The sequence below is a fragment of the Salvia splendens genome, chromosome 18 (genome assembly GCF_004379255.2).
Source record: "Salvia splendens isolate huo1 chromosome 18, SspV2, whole genome shotgun sequence".
NCBI classification, from domain to species: Eukaryota; Viridiplantae; Streptophyta; class Magnoliopsida; order Lamiales; family Lamiaceae; genus Salvia; species Salvia splendens.
This window is the reverse complement of record NC_056049.1, coordinates 11,126,540-11,134,960: the sequence shown is the minus strand read 5'-3', so window position 1 is coordinate 11,134,960 and position 8,421 is coordinate 11,126,540. Positions and strand designations below refer to the sequence as shown.

Sequence of the window (8,421 nt, the reverse complement as noted above, 5' to 3'; positions counted from 1 at the left end):
TAGAGGAAATTAAGTGAAAAAAGTTAATGAAATGTGGGGCTCTACATTTATGAATTAGTTCTATAATAAAATGTGAATGACGAGTTAGTCAAATATGGGGTTCATTATCAAATTAGTATAGACGAAGTGGGACAACTAATAATGAACATCCCAAAACGAACAACTGACAACAATGATTTTTCGTAACTTTCCTCCGTCTATGATTTATTGGCATAACTTTCTTTTTCGTCCGTCCAAAATTAATTGACACAATTATTTTTTACTAGTTTCGATAATGGACCTCAAATTCGACTAACTAATTTTACTCACATTTTTATTATAAAACTAATATATAAAAGTAGGGGCCGCATTCCATTTACTATTTCTCACTCACTTTCCACAACATTTTTAATACTTGACCTTAGTCAACTCATGCCAATTAATCTTTGGACGGAGAGTAATATCAATTGCGGTTATCAGACATATGCATACAATGACTAAAATGCATGCATGCACATCTTCCGATATAAAGAAGTTTGATTTGTTTATTTTTCAAATTAATTATTTGCAGGTCTAATACCATTCACTGTTGGAAATCTTTTAATTCTAGATTCTTTAGATCTGGGTTCAAACAAATTAATTGGTGAGCTAACACATGCAATATACTTCACTATCTATTACTCCATCCGTTTCTCCATAGTTGAGTCATTTTTCCATTTTGGGAAGTTTCCTCATAGTTGAGTCATTTCCCTATATAGTAACTTTTTTCTCTTTCTTACTTTACTCTCTCTTACTTTATTCTCTCTATTTTATTCACTTTCTACTTTATTCTCTCTACTTTTTTCCCTCTTTTACTGTTTTATCTATTTAGTTAACACATTCAACATCCATTTCTTAAACTTCGTGCCGAAAAGTTTTGCCTCAACTATGAAGAAACGGAGGGAGTACATTTCTTAAAACTCAAGCCAAGTCAAAGCGAACCTCTTATTGGAGGACTGATGGAGTATTTCAAACTATGGTTATGATCGTTGCAAACATTCATTGTACAGAATAAGAAATTCCCTAAGACCTATGCCAAGTTGCAAATTTGTACTCCCTCCGTCCTATTAAAAATGAAACGTTTGTTTTTCGGAACGGTATTTTATGTAGTGTTGTTTTGAGAGATGTAAACTTTTGAAGGTTCAATACCGTCCAACATTGGAAATCTATCAAATTTGCGGAATTTTGATCTCTCTTCCAACAAATTAAATGGTGAGCTCTCATCCTCCGTTTGCAACTTGATATCTCTCCGGGTAATCTTGTTGGGCAAAGATCACATTTTAATAGCTACTCACGTGCAAGATGTCATACTAGTATGTAGTGACATTTTGTTATAGTGATTTCCTACATGACCCAAATTCCATTACTCGGGACATTAAATTTTCATAGTTTCAAGCTTCTTGGTTATAGAATACATCTTATTCAGTTTCGGAAAAATATTCCCTCACTTTCTAAAAGTTTAGATCTTTTGCTGACTTGATTCTTGTGTAGGCTGGTATCTTACAACACTCCCCTTTAGGTATAATGCAAATAATTAACAAAATTGGTTTATATCATTCTCTGTTTAAATGGTGGTTTTATTTACAATATATTACTCCCTCCATCCCACTCAAGATGTTCACATTCTTGAGTGGCACTGGATTTTAGGATGAGTTGTTAAGTGGAGTAAATAGAGAGAAAAAAATAGTTGAAATTTTAATGAAGGGGAGGAGAGAGGTATTTATTTCAAATATAGAAAGTGGACATCTTAAGTGAAAGAAACTAGAAAGGAAAGGTGGATATCTTGAATGAGACAGAGGAGTAGTTCACAATATGTAAAGAAATTTGATTTATATCCTTCTTGTCTTTTAAATAATGGTTTGAAGGTACAATAGCATCCACCATTGTAAATCTATCGAATCAGAAGTACTTGGCTCTCTCTTCCAACGAATTAAATGGTGAGCTTTCATCCTGCGTCTGCAACTTCACGTATCTTGAATAGTCTTGTTGGGAAACTTACACATTCTAATAGTTACTCATATGCAAGACGTATTAATTAATATTATGCAGTGACAATTTAGGAATCTCACAATACCTAAAATATTACGAAGTCATTTCTGGTACATTTTGTTTGAGTGATTCCCTGCATGCCAGCTAGAACACGAATTTCTTTCCTTGGGATATTAACATGAATACTATGGATACGATATGACACAACTGAATTGGAAAACAATGCTTTATATGAAAGGATATGGGCTAGATTAGATTAATATGGATTAAATTATTATAGTTGGGCTACAATTATAATTAGTCCATAAGCCCAATAATCATGAAACCCTAATGACTCTTTGTTTATATAATGGTTATTTATTCTCCATTGTGGAGGAAGAGAAATAGCGTAACATTAGAGAGAAAATACGAAAAGCTTTGTAGAGAGAATTCCTAGCTTTCTTCTACGGAGCAATTGTACCGGGATAGTTCCTGCATCGGATTGGATTGCACGTGGACCTCGATAGTAGTGGATTCAACTTGCAGGACACAATCGTAGAAGAAAACACAACAACAAGTAAGATTTAGTTCCGTTGTGTATTACGTGCTCAACTTGCAATATGATTATAAATCTAGATCTGTTATTCTTGTATGCAATTTCCGCTGCGCTCATTAGATGAATACAAGAATTCCTAACAGTGGTATCAGAGCCCAGAGCTCGATTCATAATTGTTTTTGTAGTCTAATAATTTGTGGAGTAATTTTTGAAATTAAAACTGTGACTTGATCTGTGGAATGAAATCAGATTTCATATTTTGAAATTGTTGTTTAATTTGTAAATTTAGAATAATCGAATTAAAGGTTTGTGAAAATCTTGTTGCAAAACTAAAGTCAGACTATAAAGTTTTATATTTAAAATTCATCCAATGATGTTTTGAACATGTTGTGATGCTTTAAAAAATTTCGAAAACAAACTCGCCAGTTTTCATTAAAATATCTTAAAGGTCATCTTGAATCCTTTTCTATTTTAAATATGAAACCAACATATATATTTGAAATCAAAAGTGGTATATTTGAAATCAAAAGTGGTTTTGAACCAAAACATGTTTCGGATTTTATAATGGTTGGAAAGGTTTTAATTTTGATTTTGAAATCTTTTTGAACCAAAATGGGTTTCGGATTTTAAAGAAAATTATGGATTTTAGAAATTCACCTATCTTCATCAAACTCATTGGGAATTGAATCGACGGCGAAGGCGTGTACTGCGAGGTGCAGAGAAAGCATGGCGCTTGGCGTCAGAGGAAGCACGAGGCTCGACCCATCATTTGGACGAGTCTGGCCGTGCTTTTCTCATTCCCGACGCTGCTCCGTCGCCGGTGTCTCCTTAGAGGCGACGATTGATCTCTGTTTCACGGAGAATAGTTGGCGGTAGCTGTTTGTCGTATTGACTCTTGGAGTAGAAGATCAGTAAAGGCAGTGGAGAGTAGTGGTTGGGTTACGCTTACTTTGGAAATTGGGCTTTGCAAATTTACTTTTAAAATTGGGCCTAGATTTAAAGAAATAGTTGGGCCCAAAATTTTTTATCCATACGTAACTTAATAATTGCAGTTACATAAAATAATTCATTAGTTAGACTATTGAACTATAGTTTCAGTTATTTATTTATTAATTAGATTGATAAATTTATTTCTATATTAATTTAGAATTAATATAATTAAATCCACATTTAATTAGAGAATAAAATTTGATTTTATTCGTTGAGCATTATTTGATATCTTATGTGATAAGCATGCTATTTGATTTTATGCTTATTTATTTCAACTATAGTAGTTAGAGACCGTTTTATTGTCTGGGTAGACGGCGCCCAATATGTGTAGTCCGTGTTATACTATGTTTGGGTAGGCGGCGCCCAGTATTTGTAGTCCGTGTTATACTATGTCTGGGTAGGCGGCGCCCAATAATTGTTTGAAATTTAATATTGGATATTATATTCACAAAATTAGTATCACAAAATTATTCCCCACAAAATATAAGTCTTGTTTTGAAACAAACGCGTCGTCCATCACAATTGTTTGATGCTCCTAGCCTTTTCGACCACGAGTTTTACGCCCTCGCGTTTACTCTAAATCTACAAGGTTTAGGCTCATTCATAGATGCATGGTTGGCATCGTGTGATGGGGTTGACTTGCTTAAATTATTTTAAGTAGCCCTCGCAACTAGAATAATTTATGGACGTATATTAATTAGATTAATAAACCAAGAACTGTAAAATTGTTGTTACAATTGGCTTGGAGGCCTACCTGGTGATATTATTGTAGTCATCAGCCCTCGCAGAGGCTGCAATAATATAAACTTGGATCTTGGACCACTAAAATTTATATTAGATATAAATTCGTATTTTATGTTTGGGGGCATAATATGTAACACCCCTTACCCGGTAGGTAAACCCACCGAATACGTGGTGTCACGTTTCAGTATCGACAACACGTACTGAAATTTTCCTATTTTCTTTTTAGCTTAAAAAGAGCAATTAAAAACTATTACAATTAAAAACTTAACATTTATCCAGCGAAAAATCAAAGATTGAACTATTATATAACATGCCACGATTTTTAACCATGTTGATCACCAGTGACCCGCCAAAAATTGCAAAGCTGCCCAACCACACTGACATACTATCAACTCTAACCTGCAGGGGGGTAAAAGATGATAGGAGTGAGCTTTCCACAGCTCAGTAGATATATCCAAACTATAAAAATCAATTTTCTAATCTAAACTGTATTGAGACTTTTACATTATTTATCTTTTACTTATAACCATTCATTCTTAGCACTTCCCACTTTCATAATTTACTATATTAATCTTTTACCCGTCAACACATATTAATTTCCGTATCACCTTCCACATGTTGTCATTTCTTAAGACATCATATATCATGATTCTTTTCTTGTATTACCATATATCACTTTATTACAACATCTATACGTTCACCGTGTTTTCCAGATAATATCTCATAACAATACTATCAAATTGCACCATAATTCTTCATATACTTACTTACAAAATACATGTTTCCATATAATTCCTTAATTTATTCAATTAGCTAATTATTATTTATTCACACTTATTCTTATCTTATAAGCATATTACTTCCCATAATCTGTCATACGTCCTATTTCCATATCCAAAGTCATTCAGTCATTTATAACTTTATGTCACATTCTTATCCACACACCAACGCAGACAAATCGCAAATGTTAACCCATTTCAAACACATATAACGATCGCCAAGGTACTCATATACCGAAATACATATAATCAGAAATAATATACAACCTATATCATAAACAATTTCATATCCATATACATATGCCTCTCTATTCCTTTTTATTATTCTGTGACGGATCAGGCCTGGTATCTGCCCGGGATTTCCAATATGATTGACCCGAAGGTCCCAATATGATTGACCCGTAGGTCCCAATATGATTTGACCCGAAGGTCCCACTGTGATTTGACCCGAAGGTCCCAATATGATTTGACCCGAAGGTCCCACTGTGATTTGACCCGAAGGTCCCATTGTGATTTGACCCGAAGGTCCCAATATGTCCACTGTGATTTCAGATCCAGGGCAAGACCGTCACAGATCCTCTTTAGTCGAATGATTCATATAATTCCAATATCATATGCAAAACATATCAATTTCATCAATCACATATCCATATCTTATCCTACCAAATAATTCGAATATAACATATAAAACATATCTGTTGCATCAATCACATATCCATATCGTATTCCACCATCAATATCAAATAGCGCATAACCATATTTAGTTCACACCATATAACCCAAGTATTCACCACAATCAACATATAGCAATCAACCACATAATATATGTAAAATTAAAAGTGTGATTCATACACACTTCAACGCATATTATCACATTTCACACCATATTATTTCTATCATCATCATATAATTATATTTATACAATTTCTTTGTAGAACTTTCATATCATGTTTATAAATATCATAATAATTCCATTTGTGTCTTCTAATGACATATATATAATTATCACATAGAATAACATATTATTATACATTTAGTTCACACAGTTCAAACCAGAGAAGTAAAATTCATAGTAAGAATATCCTACCTCTTAGGCTTATGAACATAAGCATATTTCACCTTGATACTTCTCTACCTTCTAGGTTCACTCCTTTGTCTCCAAAATGCACTATAGGTTCCTTCGCCTTTATGCGTAATATAAATAGCATAACTATTAATAACTCATATTTACCCAAAGAAGTCAATTTATAATCCAACATGATTCACTCAAGGATTCCCAATAGTTTAAGAGATATTCTTGTTTTCCCACAGACTACCAAAATCAGACAATTTCTGGCAGCATTTTCTAAACAATTTTTGTAAATGGTATTTGTACTCTTTAATTAATCATAAAATTCAGAGAACAACTAAACACCTTATAGTTAATTTAGAAATTATGAAATCAAGTTTTCATCGACCTTACATGCCCTAAATATTTCGGATAACACATACCAAAATATGACAAAGTACCAGAATTTTGACAGTTCGTAGCTGTATTGTTATAACAATTTATACACATAGTAAACGAACTCCTAAATTCTCAATAAAAATCAGGGACTCTCTAGACTCATCAGAGTTATTATAAAAATTGATAAACCAAACTTTTCACAGTCCTAAATATTCAAAACAATTCGGAATATGGGGCTAAAAAATAGAAGAGTAAATCTGACTCATACTTTTGTATCAAATTCTATTTCCATTTATGTTTAATCATCCCATTAACCATAAATCAACAACCATTTACTCTATATAATATCAAAACTATTTAGTTATAGCCTACTTTGTTCGATTATTTCACAATTTCTACCATAATTGGATTTCATTCCGATTATCGAATCAAACGACGTTTATTCACGACGTTAAACACTTTTCCCAACCAAATTCAAATCCACAACAGGCCAAACACCTCAATTATATCCTAGGGTTTCGATCATGATGGAAATTTGGGTTAGGGTTCGATACATTTAAATCCAAGGGTGTAACCCAACGTTATCGACGTCTACAAACTCGTATCTATCGAAAGAATTAAACAAAGACCACACCTCCACTCACACATATGAAGCATGAAAATCACAGCCCACACACCCTCCAAATCATCACTCAAATAGCAACAAAAGTGGTATAGAAAAGAAGGTTTACCTCAAGTCATCGGGGAGTACGTGTCTAGAATTCAATTTCACCGAACGATTTGCAAAATAGAGGGAGATGAAAGCTTGAGGTCTACTTCTCCTATGGGGGCTGATATGCACGGTTTTTTTTTTGAAGAAAATGAGTGGAAGATGAAGTCTAGATTAATATATAATTGATTAGAATCTTCTAGATTTAGTTTATTATGTAAAATATTTTTAATTATTCTTTTAATCTTCCAATATTTTATTTTCCTACCATATGATATCACATTTAGGATTTCTTTATACCCTCATTTAGCATTTAGATTCTAGTTTAAGGTAAAATTATTCCCGTCTATATCTTCAAAAGTTTCGCCGATTGTTTTCGCTAAAAACTGAAAAATATGCGATAGAATTTTTTTTTATTACCTTCTAATGGCCCAAAATAATTCCTCACATTATTTACAATTATGCTAGGCCATAATTTTATAATTTATAAAATTATTAGCCCTTAGCTTCGATTTACGATTTTACATGGGTAAAAGAAATTGCCGAAAATCGCATAATCGACATTTCGTATTAAATTTCTACCTTATAGTTTAACTTAACTACTATTCCTCATCACATATCCAAACGTTTCGTCAAGCCCTATAATTCGGGATGTTACAACTCTTCCCCCCTTAAAAGAATTTCGTCCTCGAAATTTCACTTGATTTAAATAGCTATAAACATTTATCGTATCATATCATCTAATCTCATATTATCTTTTAATTTCGCACAACCTTCGTATTTTCGTATAACATCATTCAATCTCTTATAATCACATGTAACTTTATCCAATCTTACTTTGACTTCCTGGAACTTACCGAAGTCACAATCCTATGCCACTTCATAAAATTTATAGAATATAGTAGTAAAAATGCATAACCTGATAATAGCATACCACACAAATTATTGTGAGTTAATTCAAAGAATATATCACAATCTTAACACAGCCACATTTCACAATCACGTGATAATATTATTATTATCTTTTATCAGTCATTTAGCACGCCATGCTTTCTATCTTATCACAACCATTTATTCACATCATAGTTACATACATTTCTCTGAATTGTATCACATACTTTTATTTTAGTTCGCCTTGCACTACATATCACTTCCATTATACTTATTTTCGCTTATTACCTCTTTTTTTTATCAAACCAACAAATCACAA

The 8,421-nt window shown here is 32.7% G+C and overlaps 1 long non-coding RNA gene across 1 annotated transcript; it reads right to left on the bottom strand.

Annotated features, from left to right (window-relative positions):
- Positions 1-4,352: 4,352 nt before the first annotated feature.
- Positions 4,353-7,550, bottom strand: LOC121776439. Its single transcript, XR_006045291.1, has 3 exons — positions 7,234-7,550; positions 6,143-6,239; positions 4,353-4,675 (listed from the first exon to the last, which is right to left on the bottom strand). It is a non-coding gene; the product is annotated as an uncharacterized LOC121776439 (long non-coding RNA).
- Between the last annotated feature and the right edge of the window lie 871 nt (positions 7,551-8,421).